Here is an 18,551-nt window from a genome sequence, read left to right as displayed (position 1 = left end):
AATTGACCGATACTATAATGAACTGAACTGATAGCACGGAGATACCAGCCAGTGCTTATACCCACATAAAGAGGAACATCCCTTTAATTTAGACATTATATTAAATCTAAAAAGAGATCCTTCATCATATATCTACCAGGTAAGTAAAATAGAAGGTCCATAGTACTCAGCATTAATAGCAATGTGTGCCAGTGATCTTGGTAAGTTGGACTAGTCAACACCTATATCCAATAATATAAACATTTACTACATTAATTTGACTTAACTTCCACGACTCCTTATCTCTATTTTCAGGTAAATGTAGGTCTGGAATAGCTTTCTTGACAAAGGTTTAAAAGTGACTAATAAGTGCTGAACGTTCTGGCATACATTGTACTGTTTTAACTCCACCAACTCAACTTGGGTCACCTTGGTTCTAATGAGCCGTCCCTAATGGGAGTAGGTTGAGTACAGTATCCAGGGAACAGCAGTAGGCATAGCCCTGAACCAGATGCCGCAAGACAAGTTGATTAACAGTAGACGGTTAAAAAAAGAGCATCCTTTGACACTCTAACACTTCTTGATAAATCTATTGAGCATTTTGTCCCCAACCCCCTAGACTGTGGAAAGGCTGACATATCCAAGTTTGTGATAAGATCAATGACCCTCATGCTCTAGTAACAACTATGACAATAGCAGAAAAATAAAACGTTAATATGTACATGGAACCATACAGTGATATTCATGGGTTGTACAACTTTCCAATCCAGTACTTGTAATAGAGATTCCTGATACCACTATTTACAAGGCATCTCCCACCTGTATAGGTGGGTCATGTGACATGGCATCAATGAATATTATTTATAAATACTTACTTGCTTCCGAAAGTGGCTAAGTGATATAAAAACCGAAAATAATGATGTTGCAAATGATAGCGGAAAACTCAACACTGGTACCGTCAGGTCTGAAGAAGTGGATATGAAACTAACTATATTATTGGTTTTGTAGTCACTTTACCAGCACTTGTGACGCGCCCAACAATCTCTTACTAGAGAAGGTAGAAATCCATGATAGGAGCAGCACCTGTTGCTTCATAATGACACCCAATCTAGAGAGATATATAAGACTATTAATATATCCAACTATTCATGAACTTGTCTCATACCTAGGGTCGCTCTTTTCCAAATGTATTATTGCAGTTATGTAAGTATACAGCTGCCCTTTACTTCTTGCTAAAAATAGAAGACAATAACAACCATAAAAGGGGAGGAATTTACTTGTAAGAGAGGGTTCTTGACTTCCAGTACTTCAATGAGTTCTTCTACTAATCATCATAAATAAGAGGATCGACCACTTCAGCTGGAGCCATAGAATATACTAAAGGAGGGATCATAGTGGTAACCATAGCAACAAGCTTGTTCAGTAACAATATCAATTAAAAACTAACCTAATACTGTTATGGCTTGGAGCCTTACTAACACACATTTGACACGATGATCTAAAGTTCCAAAGTTTTTTGCTAATCTTAGTCGAGTAAGTAATCTCATTTGTTGTACAGGAGTTATATTGTGAGTTAATATACTTTAGCCATGATCTCAGATATGTCTCAGGAATCTGTGTGTGTGTATGTTGTGATAGAGAGATAAAAAACATGTATTTTTAGTATTAATTCGTACCTTATCAACATCTTTCAAAGTTAAGGATTTTGTGGAGCTAGCAGCTCTATTAGCAGCAGCTGTATAATATGTTCTAATTCAGACTAGATAGGGAGATATGAGATGAGAAGAGAGAGAAAAAGAGGAAGAGTGAACAACAATTGTAGTTGTTAACAAGGATATGATCCATATAATTAGCTGTTAGTTTATGTGTTGATGTCCTCTCACTATAGTTGTGGTGTGGAGACTTAATGACAGGTTGATATTCAAATACACAGAAGTGGCAGTCTCTGGAAAAGCATCAAGTGTCACATTTTGACCAGCAACATGCTATGCCCAAAACCATTCTGTGCTCCTCCCAGTCTGTTTGTGTGTGTGTGTGAGAGAGAGAGAACATTGCAACACTCTATAACCTTAGGTCAGCTGTTATATTGCCATACAATAATGTTAGAGCTAACCTCTCCTAAATATTCAAGGTAAGAATTGAGACTGTTTCTCGTTGGACAGGAAGACGTAAAATAAAGTTAGATCTCTTTCCAAATAATAGAAAAGATTGAGGACGGCCAGGACTATCACTATCTCTAGATCCTCACTGGCTAACAGAACACAGAGATGCTAAGAAAAAGAGACATTAAAATAAACTAGATGACAATATAATCTTACCTCAGTTGAGTTATAAATATGCCGAGCATATGAGTGTTCTATAATAATGCAGTAAACAGTAAGTATAGCCAGTATTTGATCCTTTGGTCTATAGTAAGATGTTACTCATATACACAATGACATCATAAATAACAGGTATTACTACATATATAGTACATGTGTATTTATGTACATGTACTATAGACTATGTGTATAAAGAGTGTTGACCATTGGTTTTATTAAGATTTTATTAATATTTACATTATGAGGATAAATGTACTTATATTGTTTATCCATACATTGAATAAACCATTTGTCCATTTCATCCATTCATCTGTCCATTCATCCATACCTGTGACTCATTTAGTAATGGGCACATATAAATACATTGTGTAGTAGGGTCATGTTGAGTTACTTTCGCAAGAATACTATCAAAACGATTTAGTACCTCGATCCAATGATGTTAACAGCTCACACTAAAGTAAAAAGTGAGGAAAACACACATATCACATGCTAGTCTTGTGATCTTACTTTCCAATATCGCAACACAGTAATACTACTTCAATTGATGAATAAATCTTCTTCAGGGCAAGTGAGAAAGACTGAAATTAACTTTGTGGTAATTAGAGGCTGAAAAACAGATATAGAGGATGTAAGGGATCATTTTAAGGATATATTCCTTACCAAGTCATTTGCACTCTTTTTGGACTTGTTTTTTTCGATCTTCATTGTTACCAGAGTTCCTCAGCAGGTGGGGAGGAAGGGTGGGGTAGAAATTTATTAGACTAACTGTACGTGGTTGACTCCAGAGATTGTGTCCAGAACCAAAAAAAGGTGATTATTATTTTTATGAGAGAATATGACGTTGTAGTCTTGTACTCGAGAGAGAAAAGTAGCAGTAAGGAGAACTGCACTCTAGACTGTACACACGCGCAACTATGATATTTCTTTTCTATTTAAACGTAAGAAGCTTTCATGAATAACTTAATAAAATTTAATAATAAGGATTATTACAAGGGGCGTGTAGTGTAATCATGTTAACATCTATAAATAAACTAGAACATTTATCGGCTATTTGCGAATATATATGCCAGCAGTGGTGGAGGAAAAAACCTATGGGCACCAGGGGTATGTGTCCCCCCAAAAAAATTACAACAGCTCAATGTGCCCCCCCCCCACATTCTTACACCAATAGTAGGAGAACAATGAAAAAACACTCATTGTAATTATAACATAATTGTGGCAATTGGGTAGTATCACATTCATTGCATATAAAATTTGATGTGTATTTAAAGGGATTAAAAGCAAAAAAACAATCCTCAGCTTCTGTGGGGCTGTGCCCCCCAGACTCTCTCTTTGGTGCCCCCCCCCCCCCAAATTCAAATATGTTCATCCACCCCTGTAGCCAGTGAGCACAAATGATAATTCTTTGATAAGTAATGTAAAATTTAAGTTATATTTATCAAGTCAACAATATACAAAGTGACTTAATATTATTAACATATTCATTAACAAACGACATTCATCAGTTTTCTTCATCTTTCATCTGTGACATAACTCTGCATATATACCTTAGAAGATAATAAAACTCAATATAACAATATAAAAAAGTGAATTTCGTTTTATTAATGACACAATCACATGGGATCTGAAGGAGGCTTTCTATTGTAAGGTGATCTTGGGACGATTGCCATGTTGCTAGCTGGGGTGATATGGTTGTGGTAACCGACGGTTACCAGATGGTTGTATATAAGGTTTGGTATTCACTAGATGCTAAACAATATAACATTAATGAAAGGAGTAATCTCCTTAGAGTCACTAACAAACCTTGATAATCTTCTTCTTCTTGTGTTGCTTGTGTTTTAGTACAAGATGTTTCATTTCTTCTTTTTCTATCTTTTAGTGCCTATAGAGAGAAAAAAGACACCGTATATCATTAATACTAATGAAAATATCTCTACTTGTTGTGGTTCTTAGGCCTTGAAGCTAGGTCCAGACTCTACTGGAAATTTAACTCCTTCAACTGAAAAGACAGTTAACATTTAAAGTTTAATAGTTGTGTCGCATGACTTGTTGTTTGTGTCCTTTCTTTGTCACAAGAGTAAACTTCATTTTAATTTGTCATCCTGTTCTTAATAGTCTCAACTAGAAAATAGAATACTCTCTGTTTGTTTGTTCATCTTTGTGGGCTGTCTTACTTGGATTTTTGTCAGTTCCTGTTTTTTCGTAGGTGCATTGAATGGCGATATCAACAGCTGGTACTTTAGTTGTGTTGTCAACTTACGTGACTGGAAAGACAAAACACAACAGTCTCCTTCAGGAGAAGGAGGTGGTCAAGAATACAAACCTCTATCATCATTTTATCGAGTACCGAAACAAAAATCATCATCTTCTGGACAAGAGATGTGCTCAGGTTCACTCTTCAGGACGGCAGTATCCTCCTCATATGAAAATTAGAGTAAACAGATTATAAAATCAATTATACTCTCCAAAGGCGTCCACTTCTGTCAAACGTTTCATCTCATCATTTTCCTCATCATCATCCTACTTATAAAATGGGATGACATCAGGAAGAATATTTATCAATCACTTCCTCTTCCTCTTCCTCCTTTTTTTTCTTCTTCAATTCTTTTTCCTCTTTGCTATTATGCTCAAATCCTCTCTCTCTTCTTCATCAGATTCTTCTCACACCTTCTCCCCTTCTGTGTTTACCAATTTTAGACGGGAAGTCTCTTTCCATATCAGCAAGTGCTTCATTTGCTCTGATAAGTTAGAATAAATGACAATATTAGACGTAATAGAAAAGAGTATCTGTTATCATAAAGTACAACTTCAAGTGGGAGTGGCTGACGCTTGTTCAATAGATAACACTATGAAATAAAATATATAATATAATATATTAGATATAATTATTAGATTTAATAAGTAACTTAATATCCTTAAATATTCCTAGATACTTTGTATAATTTTTTTAAAGCAAAATTTACCAATTATGAATGAAAACTGAATGCCCACATGACATATAATTTAATATTTTGTAAGTAGTTGATAATGATAGCTCTTATTATGTACTTTACCTGAAAAACAGTGAGGGGAAAGCGTCCAATTTTTTGCGTGAGGACCCATGATCAAAGTACATACCGCATGTATCTAGTAACCACACATACTAATCTTGCCCGGAAATACGAGTCAAATGGGTCCAATGAACCAGCAGTTCCTATCATTAATGAAACGTCATACAGTGGCTTGACAACACCCACTCACCATTTAGACCATACCCAAATGTCAACATGTATATAAAAGTACGAAAATAACAGTTTCAGATTCCACAAGTGATAGTTAAAAGTTCTCCAAGGAAACTTCATCATTGAGATACGTCTCTGATTCATGCGTAATAAATTCATCTCTAGACCTAACCTAATTCCTTAAGACGGCATCCACTACCCAAACTATTGCATCATCACGATATGTTTTTAAACGCAGCAAGAAGATTGGCAACACAATGGATGTACTAATTTAATATGCCAAACTTCAGATAGTGCTTCAACAGCCCTGTGAATACCTGTATAGAGAATATGTAATATATAATAATAATTTAACCCCCACCCCTATAGTTTATTAAAATTAATTAATTAAAATTTAATATAGGATACTTGATATTGATATTGTGAGATCAAGTCATTATAATCACGATATATGATATTTATATGTGTCAATGCTCTCTTTAAGATAACTTACCTCTGGGATTTGTCCAAGGAAGAAAGGTTTTACGAAATTGTTTTTAAAATCTATGATAGATTACTTATCACTATAAAACTAGTTATAATATCTCTCTACCTTTCGGTTGTTCACTTTATTGAGATCTTATTAAAGTAATTTACAAATATACTCGTTGTAATGGAGGACGTAAATATTCTGTTGTAGGCTTTGTATCAGGAGGATTAGCAGCATATAATGCGTCTTCAACCAAGGATTTCTGGACGACCACTCAAGATGTTGAATTGCTTCTTTCTGAACATAATTTCCTAAGAGAATAAAAGAGAGAAATAAATGTCCTATAATTTAACTGGAATATATTAGATAGTGTTTTTTACATTGAAGTTCTCAGCTCTAAACAGCTGTAATAAATACTAATAGTAATGCTTTAGCTCTCAATGGGAGCAGGCGATCGGAGAAGATATCGTCCAGCATGTTCAATGAGAGTACAGGGCTAACTCAACATTATGATGAGTGAACTCTTGTAAAGTTCTCTAAATAAAAAGACACAAATTATATACATAATGAACCAGTCTTTTCACATACTGTAATGCATCGCATTGCTTCAGGTTTTGGAAACATTCCAAATTTAGTCATTTCAGCTAAAAAAAACTTAAACTTAAATAAATTAATAATTCTTATTATTATTAATTACATAAAACGAGCATTTTTTATTTTTGTATGAACATAAATCTGATCCTTTTTACGTAATTGAACAACCGAAAGTCTCTTGTTAACATGTCAACAAGATATGTTGAAATATGGGAAGACAAGGATTGAGAGTGGCCACAAGACGAGCATAAAAAGGAAACCAGATATCCATCCTACGAGAGGAGAAGGAGTGATATATGAGTGAGTACTTAAATGAACTGACCTGTTCTTATCAACATTAAACAAACTTTTGGCCAATTTTTGTCTATTTAATTTGGTATTCATAAGACAAAATTGAACAGCAAACTAGTGACAATTTTGTCAAAAATATTAATTTATTTATATTCTTATTCTCACTTCATCAACAAATTTTTCTGTTCATCATGTTGGTAAACGTGTTAGTAACTCATCAAGCTGGTTTGGTTCAGGTGTCCTCACTGGTAGTAACAGCTGTATTAATCCTCCACAGGATCTATTAAACAGACAATATAATTGCAAATTAAAGTGGGTGTAACTTCCAGAGGCTGAGGCTCTCCTTCTCCTCTCCTCTCTCAATAATATCATTTTCTAACTGTCTTCTTCTCTTTTATTTACCTCTTCTAAAATCTTCTGTTCATTAATATTTAATAATATGTAACACACTAATATTGCAAACATTATCATGCCTATTTCCAATGCGTTTTGAACATCATCTTCATTTGGTTCAACTTCCCCTTTGAAGTACCAGTATCAGAGATTTCTGTCCTCAATATGGCTTTTTTTTTGTCCTAAATAGATCTAAGAGCAAAAGTCTAACAAATACACAAAAATGGCCATACAATACAAACCCCCCATTCCAGGATTTACTTACAGCTGGTTGCCTTATAAATGTTAAATGTCAGTAATATCTTCGTAGAAAGGATCTTGATCTTCATCTTCCCACAATGGAAGAGGACCCAAAACTCTGCCCCAATGACTAAAAGCAAAGACCACATAGGGTTGTTGTCTATGTTATCATCAGAGCCAAATATGGTAGTAGGAGATCAATGGAAATATCGGACCTTCCTGGGGGGGTGGTCTTCACGGAACCCATTCAGCAACATGGTCTACGCCGTCCCCCCATCCTTACAGACAATCAGTAAGACTGTATAATTTAAAATGTAAATAATTACTGAGAGTGTGGTACAGACATTGGAAGTAATTTCTCATAAACTCTTTTGAGCTTTTTCATTTTCTTCTTGTCTTTTCTTGGCAGACGGAATTCTTTTTGTCTTAAAGCAACCTAAACAATTGTTTTCATATCTGACCCTAACAATTCTACTGACTACATCCAGTTAAGTTTTGGGAACGAACCTTACATCGTCTCTTATGCATCTCTTAATGTTCATAACGTAAGTAGTTTGTGTCTTTACAAATTTAAATGATCATTTATGTTCAGTAATTTAAACATTTCTTGTGTTAAACTTTAGGATGAAGTAACAATAATTATAAAAGAATGTAATGTAATTAAATATAGTCACCAAATGATATACAAAAACAAACTTGAATGTAATTAACGATAGAGGTACTATATCATATTGGTTCATTAAAAGTGTTCTCTGTTTTCTTGGCAACGATCCAGCTAGTCCTCAGCACAATGCGGCGGGCAAAAACCACATCATAAGTAGTAAGGCGTTGGCTATTTCTTATCCCTACAATAATTCTCAGAATCATCTCATGAAGAACAGACAAACCAATATCTTGATCAACAATACCAGTCGAATTGACTAGCTAAATGAGGAATACGCTACCTACAATGTCCAGGTAAGTATTATTATATACCTCTCCTAATAGTATCAACAATAAAAATGACCTAGACGGATAAGCTCGAGTAGATGAAAACCATATACCCTCCAATAGAAATTAGATAGTACCATTGAATAGAGGATGAAGAATCATTGAATAGATGGATGGATGGATAGATGAATGGATGATGAATGGATGAATGAGATAGATGACTGTAGTTGAAGGATATATACCAAAATTAATGGATATATAACGAGGATTAATGATATATATAACAAGATTCAATTGGATATTATAACAAGATAAATTGGATGAATGGATAATAAATGGACATAATATTTAAGATTAATTAATAAATAAAATAATGGGATAGATAGAAAAATGGACAGATGGCATAATACTTTATTTCTTCTTCTCCTTCATTTTTCCAGAATATATTTTTTGTAATTGATGCCATTAATTGTCTCACTGAAGTCACCATAGCGACAAATGAAGTAGAGAACACATATGAACAGCACAACCCACATCAGAAAGCTATACATAAGATACAATAATAAAACAACTTAATACTTTAATTAATTAAACCTTTAATTTAGCTTCCAGCAATACTGTTGCTATAAAAAAGTAATATAAGCATCAATAAGTCAACAGGACCCCCCCCCCAATCACATGAATATGCTTCCTGGAGTGTACTGGGTGAGATTAACGTTTATTAACTCTTAGTTAACAGCATCACGTTTCGATTCATTTAGTTCTCTCTGAATTAAAAATCGACACACAAATTAATAGGATGATGCATTTAAAACTTACTAGTTTTCTTGTAAATGCAGTATTCTTCTTGACACTGCCATCAAATTTACGAAGATTAATCTTCATTAGGCGACCTCTATACAAAAAAGACATTGGAATAATGTTGTAACAGATAATCGATAGCTTAAAACAAACTGAATGTACCAATACTGGTACAATCAGTGTCTTAGCACCATAAATTTTTTTTTGGGGGGGGGGGGTGGCTCAAATGTAACCTGATATTTTCAAAGCCCCCTGCCCCCTATGTCAACTAAGCATTGTAACATTGGATACCTGCAGCATTAGGTTCTTATCTCTGACTTCTTCGTTTCCTGTTTAATTTTTACTGTAACTTCTCTTCTAAGACTGCAATGTTGTTGCTAATAATAATAAAATATAAATTCTTTGATTTGAGGTTATGGGACTATAATACATTATAATTACACCGTATATTATATAATATAATAATATGTAAACCTCTCTTCTTCAGTCAGTTTAGGTCTTCGTCAATTTGCCTCAGTAATCTGTGTACACAAAAAACTAACTCATCATTAAAAAATGGCTTTCTTTTAAGAGCACCTGGTCTTCAGGAGATTTCTCCATCTTTGAATAATTCAACTCCACCTAAGAGTTTGCTCCGTATGCTAAGCCCACACCCCATGGTCCACCATACTTTGTTGCCATAACAGAGTTGAACATGATATCTTGCTTACTTATAGTTGTGCACCTTCTCACATCTTATATAAAAGAAAACATAGAAGATGAAAAGAATCAGGAAAAGGTTCGGCCTCAAAGAAGAATAATTCATCTTTAACTGTCTAAGACACCTGGAATAAACTATGATCATTTGATCACTAGAGTTGAGGTGAATCCTGAGTGAGAAGACTTTGATCCTGTAACTAGAAGAGGAGAACTTATTTTTATATCAACTTGTTAATTAGAGATTGCAACTACAAAAATATAAAAGTAAAAGTTTCTGACGAATCATTCCACGATTACATCAACGTACGTATGATCCAGATCCAAGAGAGAGAAAGCAAGCAATTTAAAGTCTCTGCCAGTCAACGTTGAGCGAACATTCCCGCGAATTAGGGAGAGAATATTTGGAGTGTCTCCACGAATGAAAGACGGCCATCCCCATAGTGCGAGATCAGGCATTACACGCTCTTGGTGCACGGATCACCAACTCATTTAGAAGAGAGAATTGTTGAGGCTGTTGAAACAGATGTACAATGATCCTAATCTGATGGAAAGTAAGAAAGCTCGAGAATGTGAACTCATATGGGAGAACCGGAAAGGGAACATTTTTATAATTGATTCAAAATATTAATTACAATTAATCTAATGCATTAGACAACATAATAATACATAATTGTGTGTGTCTTTCTGACGTTATTGAATTGTTTGTTTATCTTTCTTGCTTGCTATTTAATGTGAATGCCAATGTTGTTATGCGATATGTTTATCAATAATTTATAGTAACAGCTGTGTATAGTAAAGGCAGGAGCAAACAGAGCCTGTTATCATTTTGTGTGTATTAACGTCATGTGACGTCACTAAGCTCTAAGGTAGGCACGCACCGATCTTTGGCCTTGGAAAGGTGAGATCGTCCATGTGCTTAATACACTGCTATTATCGGTCAGTCTGTTTTGAAATGAGTGCGACCATTTCCAAGGGCTCACCTGAACTCCTGGAAGAGTTCGCTGTTTCTGTGTTAGAGAGAAACCAGTGTATCTGCTCAATTCGCCTGCTCAATTTTCAACAAACAGTTTAGAAACAGCGTACAAAACAACCGCACAACGTGTAGGACCTGATCAATGGAGTCAGAAAGGCCAACATGGCTGCTGAATACGCTTGGTAAGAGAATTTGAGATGACCATCACTGGAGGTACTAACGCATTTTCTCTGATTATTCTAATATTTTTCTCATTGGGAATAGATTCTGATGAAGAAGACATTACCCTCAGATTGTTTATCTAGACACAAATGAATACCGTCGTGCGCTCAGTATTTGCAGAAGCCTACATTAAGGAGACGAGCTGAAATGAAGCAAAGGTTTTGTTGACTCACTGACATAACCGGAAAATAGTCATTGGTTTTTATTTTTGTTAGGTTGTCCATCCAAAAAATGATATGAACAAAGACGAAGATAGTTGTGCCGTTAAAGAAGATTTCCTTTTTCGCGCATTAGATCAGGTTTTTGTTAAACACACACAGGCACTCTCTTTTTGTATGATTTTAATAATGGAAGATTATAATATGACAAAATTGGTTCCTTTCCTCTAAATCTCAGGCCCCCAAACATTAACACAAGCTTTGAATTGTTTTGCTTTAAGTAATTTAAACACATTTTTTTTGAACATTAGCTCATTGGTACTTGTTGATGACTAAATATTTGTCCTTGCTTTTCTCATGTGTACTAGAAGAGCATTTTCATTTACACAATTTTTCATGTTATGTCATCAATAATATCAGTACACAGTAGTAACATTTTTTTGATCCTTTAAACAGGAGCAGTTGAATGAAAAGTATTAGACGCCATTTTGAGAAAAAGGTCAGTAATCATATATATATAACATGCCTTTGTGTAAGTTCCTGATGCCAGTTAATTAAAAGAGCTGGAATATGTATTATAGTAACCTCAAATAATTCTACAAGTTTATGTTAATAATGACAGTTATTACCGGTACTTACCCCTTACAAAACATTATAGGTTGTTATCTGGTGACGACAGTCCATTGAGCAAGGAGATGATGGTGATTAATTTTTTACGTCACCTGATGGTTAGTTGTCCCAACGTTTGTAAACTACACATAATGTAGGATAGTAAAGTTTGAACAATAGTACAAAAGTTATTTTACACCTTGATGACGTTTTAATGACAGCTCTTTGTGTGTATATATGGAAAATTTGATTGTCTTCAGACACAACATGGATCTAGTGGGTCGAGCCTAAGCTGGTATGATGATGTCATACATTGGCCATTTAATGTGTAAATTAGATATTATAGGTGTTTCAATACAATAGGAGAAGGATTCTTTTAGAGTTGGCTTGATGTTACAATACTCCAAGGTAATTTTTGAAAATTATATAATTTATTTGTTGTGTGTGTTGTTTTGTTAGAGCTGCCTACTGTTGTAAATCTACCTCATCCTGGAGTTCTGGGGTCTAGATCGTAAAACTTTTAAAAAAGGATCTTTGTGCATCTACTAGCAAGAAGAGTCTGTTTATAATATTTTTGTAATTATTTTTTTCTAAAATTAAATAGCGTTCAACTAATCAAGCTTTCTTAGAATTCTGTCCCCAATGTTGAAGACTTTAGAGGTTAGAAACAATGAGGTGATATAAACATGGCAGATGGATGGAGGAGTGTGTTATTCATAACATTTATTTTCCTTGCTAGCCCATATTGAGTTACTGAACTTAGCTGATCAAATTAGAAAGGAAATACTCTGATGGTGATTGCATTATTAAAGAGGTAACTACACCTTGTAAACCGGAACCACTTGTAACCATTGTATTTCAAAAGGGAGACAGTGTGATAGCTTCTACATTTTGGAGGAGGGTACTTGTAGAAAATACCAGACCAGACAAGACATAGTCAGTTATTTAATAAACTTCATCAAGTCATTGTTATTTTTCGTTTTTCAGAATGGCATAAATGTTTTCTCAATACTTGTACTAAAGGACAATATTTTGGGGGGGGCGGGTCAGTATTTTACTTATGAATGACTTCATATCTTGATTATGGGAAATATTAGAGTTAGCTTTGTTGACTCACAAACTCTGTGCTGCTTCAATTCATGCTAGGGGGATGTGGAGGGATGTTGCTGGTAAGGAAGCGATACTTTAAAACAGTTCTCTATACTATATTTCATTTTAGTGTTGGAGAGAAGTTGGTGCTTTTGAACGTCTTCTTGGCCCAGTGTAGGAGGGGTTTATGCAGCGCAACTTTAACATTATGAAAAGAGCAGGTTAATGCACCTTTTGGTTACGACATTAGATATATCTGATGCTCGATAACTCAAGTATGTATTATCAATAGTATTTTTTAAAAAACTTAAATGTGATCACGTAATTCAATAGGGATATTATTACTCAAACGAAATAAAAATTATATATGATTTAATTAATTTTACTATTGTATGTGTAATAATTTATAATACTTGTTATTTGTGACTGTATTGTTAGGAGATAAGTAACATATTTGCAATAATATATTTAATACATAATATAAACCATCCGAACATCAAATGATTTTAATATAATTATCGTAAAACTAAGTAATTAATTATTACTATTATAATAAAAAAGTGATAGAAAACTAATAATGTTACGAAACACGATGACCTGTATGTGACTGTCACATGACATAAACAAAATAATAACACATGAACTTGTTAAACATTTAAAGTAACTTAGCAGTTTCTCATCAGATCATCGATAACAAGAGTATCCTGGCGCGATATCACCATCTTTACATCAGTTTTGATTGCACTTATAGCATTATTGTAATCTGTACTGCCTTGATTAAGTACTGTAAAAATAGAACTAAAATAAAGAAGATTGAAGCATGTCTTAAAACATTTGTCTTACTTTTGCTAGTTTTCTAGCAACGACATCTCGATTTGATAATTCTAACTTAACACTGTCGGCTTGTATAACTGTGATATCATTACTCTAACAATAGATATTTTAAATTAATAGAAGGACAGTCATAATCAGTTGTTCTCACTTTCGTTAGCTGTTTGGCAAGAGAAAGTAATTTTCCTTCTTGTGGTTGAGGTATGTCTCCACCATACATTGTCCAAACTCTTAAAATAGCAAAGAAAATTGATTAGTATGATTATTATGATCATAGCTTTGATGGAAATTTTAATATAATTTAAACTCCCTAATAAACCTTGGATATTGACATGTGTGTAGTCAAGGAAACATTGATATCCCTCAGTCCCAGCTTGGCTTATACTGCAAGTGCCATTGTCAAGAACCCAGCATTTATTACATGTACATGTTCCATTTACATGTCACATTATTCTGTACGACCCATCCACATGTGTCAGAGCATCTCTTTTTTACTACAATCATTGCCCCAGTAACCAGCGGACATTCTAAATAGATAACATTATGTATGTTTTCAGTATAATGGAGTACCTTCAAATAAATATATATTATTAACAGCAAGTTTCTTTCCAATAGGGCACGACAGTATGGTCCACTCATTCTCTATAATGCAGGTCCACCTCCACTGCAAGTAATATCAGCACAGCTCACTGCAAGATGAAACATAAACGGTCATTATATATGTTTGAAACTTCATAGCTATAATCCCTGTCATATCAATTTAATTATTAAATATTATTTAAAATTTGCTTATTTATGCATATAACATTTCGAAGGATGAGGAGAGAGGGAAGCAAGGAGATCCTCCCCTGCAAAAATATCTACTGTTAAAATTATAAAGACTATTTACTTGCAGATCCAGAGCCAGAGCCGGAGCCAGAACCTGACTCAGAAATGTGGCCAGCTCCGTAGCTATTAGTCACTAGACACACAATGATGTAGATCACGACACCTTCATTGTAACGCCCCCTCAAGTGGAGATTGCAACTGCAAAACTATAGAGAATGGTAGATTACTAACGTCCTTAGTAGACCAATGCAGCTCTCTATTACTGGATTTCAAAGAAAAATATTTAAGTTGCTGCAAGCTTGCTTCGGATTGTCGTGGCTGTAAAAAAAGGAGGATCTATTCTACTGGCGCGAACTTGCAGAGAATTCGCCTATTTTCTCCACGGTTGCGCATGGCGAAGGAAAAAAAAAACAGACATGACCCCGGGTAATTAGGTAATCTATGAATTTTTGTAGAAGGAAACGTGCAACAAACGAAGCACACACCCAAGAACTGTAGCTGATCATAATGGCTGTAAGTTTGTCTCTTTCTAGCAGTCTATGATATCTGTTAATATTATATTAATGAGCTAGAATTATTTTATTATTAATACAGGGTACAATGCCTTTAAATCCTAAGCCTTTTCTAAATAGCTTAATGGTAAACCTGTGGTAGTAAAACTGAAGTGGGGAATGGAGTATAAAGGCTTCCCTCGTCTCAACAGACAGCTACATGAATGTACAGGTCAGTGTTTATGGTATTATGTATGCGGAAGTCTAAATATTGTTGTCACATTAAGGTTAGGGGTGTGGGTTAATTACCATATACCTGCCATTTATATTATTGTCCTGTATAAATAATTATTATTTAAACTAGTCATTATATTATTTTGGATGGTACATAATATAAAGACAATCCAGTACACATTCCTTTATTAGAAGTTCTTTGATCAATACCTAGTGTAAATTTTAATATACCCCTAACCCTTGTATTGGCTTTTTAAGGACGTTGTAGCCGAAAAATTTACAGATATTTTCATAATACTGTGTACTTTTAGCTTGCTAATACTGAGGAATTTGTAGAAGGCACATTAACTGGAAATCTTGGTGAAGTTCTAATTAGGTATGGGAACCCATTGTAATGGTAACATGTAATAGCTTTACGTCTATGTAGATGTAATAATGTTCTATATGTGAGAGGAGTTGATGATGAAGAAGAAGGCGAAATGAGAGGAATAACATTTATTAATCATTCCTTTATTTAATTATCTATTGTTATGATTCTCATATTCAGTTCAAATTGATTAAAAGTTATTGTGAAGATAATTATGAAAAATGAAAATATAACAGGTATAATCTTTTGTAGAAATGGTGGCTTTTAAAAAAAGCCGTTTAGATAAAAGAAAAGAACAGAAAGAAAATAGAGGGGGTGGTCCAGTTAGAATTCTTCAGATTGACTGATTCCCTTCTTGCCAGTACCAGTCTTCTTAGGGAGAAGGACAGCATGGATGTTGGGAAGGGACCACACCTGGGCAATGGTGACTCCAGCCAGTAGCTTGTTCAACTCCTCATCATTACGGATGGCCAGTTGGAGATGACGTGGGTTGACCCTCTGCTTCTTGTTATCCCTGGCAGCATTTCCAAGCCAACTCTAGGATCAGCAGTCAAGTTATTCCATAACTGCAGCCAAGTAGAGGGAGCACCAGCACCAATTCTTTCAGCATAGTTGCCCTGTCTGAGAAGACGGTGGACACGACCTACTGGAAACTGGAGTCCTGCACGACTAGAACGGCTCTTAGCCTTGGAACGAGCTTTGCCTCCTTTACCACGTCCAGACATGATGAGTTTATTTAGCTGATGAAGAGATAGCTTGAAGAAAAAGTCAAAGAGATTTGCTGTGATGTTGAAGATTTTTCGCTCCTTTTGGTCTCAGTTGGAGGATTACTTGTTAGGATTACTGAAACTAACCAACCAATAAAATTGCAGCACCTCAATGATGAATATCATCAGCAAGAGTGTGTAAATGACGTGGCAATATACTGTTGGCCACAAACTCAGTGATCTTGTTATATGATCCTAATCTTCAAAATAAAAGCGCCAAGGCTGAGTGGACCAAGCACAGTTCAGCAGTGATTCAGAGACTTCAATTCCAAAGCAAATAAGAAAGAAACAATCATGCCAGGAAAAGTAGCCAGCAAGAAAGGCGAGAAGAAAGCTGCCACCAAATCCAAGGTGTCTACTGACAAGAAGAAGAGGAGAAAGAACCGCAAGGAAAGTTATTCCATCTACATCTACAAGGTGTTGAAGCAGGTTCATCCCGAGACTGGTATCTCCAGCAAAGCCATGAGCATCATGAACTCTTTTGTCAATGACATCTTTGAGAGGATTGCCATGAAGCTTATCGTCTTGCCCAATACAACAAGAAGTCCACCATCACCAGTCGGGAAATCAGACTGCTGTTCGTCTTGGTTGCCAGGAGAGCTGTCAAAAACAGGTGCTGTATCTGAGGGCACCAAGGCTGTCACAAAATACACCAGCAGCAAGTAATACTTGCATTGGTGTTCTTTCCTTTTTTTTCTCTCTAAACGGCTTTTTAAAAGCCACCAATTCTACAAAAGATATCTCCTGTTTTTATATTTCTATAACATTGTACTCATTAACTATTAAAATAACAATCATTTGACAAACTCATTTCATAATACTGAATAAATATATAAAGTCCATCATCATTATTATGTTTGGGTTGTTTTTCCACAGAATAACTCTACCATTTCTAAATTTTCCATGTCCACTTGTTATTCTCTCTTTAACACCTTTGTATTCCTTTAATGCATTCATTGTCAAAGGTAGCCAGTTACTTTCTTGCTTTGGTACTTCAAGTTTCATAGCTAAACATGTGGGTGCCTTTGTATATGTTTTCCTTTTAATTTCTATGAATGGTTCTTTCTCAATAGTTCTAAGTTTCTTGTCAGTTTAAAAGGTAGATGTAGTGGTTTTGCTTCTGACAGATTGTGTTTTAAGTTGTTTACACAAACATTCTGTGCTGATTGGGACGCTGTTTACTTCAAGTCCCGTAAACCAGTCATTGTTATTGTCCTTGGTATTTAAACTAATTTTTTCTAGCATTTTTTTGACTGCACCTACTCTTAAGAGGCAGATGATCTATTCAATTTTAAAGTGTATTTTCCTTGACGGTGGTGTAATTTGATGGAGGCCACTCAGAGCAGATGATAGAGGATAGGGCTAAAGATACTGTAGATGGCAAAACAATACGTCTTTGAAGGGTTTACCTTCCCAGTATAATGATCACGTGGAGTGGGTTGTTCCATATAGTTGAAGACACTCCTTCACTGAGGACTTGATCTTTTTCTACAATTAATACAGTTTGAATTGTAATAATATTAGTCCCATTTTCAGACCCACTAGTTTGGGACTGAGACTTGTACATACTTTCAGTTTGTAAAGATGTACTTGCAGTGGATGTAGTTCTCTGTCAGAGTGTGCCTTCAAATAGAACCACATATCTTCAATTTTAACTTGTTCTTGAAAATTTTGTTCAACTATTGGTAATAATAAAAACATAATCAATTTGAATAGGATGCCTGTTGCTTAATTCCAAGATATTTTAAAATCTTATTTTCAGGGTTTGCAAACTGGTCTAACATGGTCTATTTCATTAGTTGTTGTTTGACTTTCTACATTTTCCTCAATGTGTTGAAAATTATCATTTGTTTATCTTTTTCAAAATCATCAGTTGATTGGACATCTCTTCCATCATCAAAGACTATCACCTTGTCCTTATGAAATGCTATGTGAATTGATATAGTTTAATGATGGCTAACAGAAACTATTCTCTAACCATGTTGAGTGCCATGTGCTTGTAGAGTCGCTGATACCTGTTTTCTATCTTGACGTTGCTTTTCCC

At 34.8% G+C, this 18,551-nt stretch overlaps 2 pseudogenes; one reads left to right on the top strand and one right to left on the bottom strand.

The window, feature by feature from the left end:
- Positions 1–16,064: 16,064 nt before the first annotated feature.
- LOC121391576 lies at positions 16,065–16,465 on the bottom strand (annotated as a pseudogene).
- A 336-nt stretch (positions 16,466–16,801) lies between these two features.
- Positions 16,802–17,173, top strand: LOC121391573 (annotated as a pseudogene).
- Positions 17,174–18,551: the final 1,378 nt, after the last annotated feature.

This window comes from Gigantopelta aegis, unplaced genomic scaffold (genome assembly GCF_016097555.1).
Source record: "Gigantopelta aegis isolate Gae_Host unplaced genomic scaffold, Gae_host_genome ctg2683_pilon_pilon:::debris, whole genome shotgun sequence".
NCBI lineage: Eukaryota > Metazoa > Mollusca > Gastropoda > Neomphalida > Peltospiridae > Gigantopelta > Gigantopelta aegis.
This window is presented reverse-complemented; position numbering and strand designations above follow the sequence as displayed.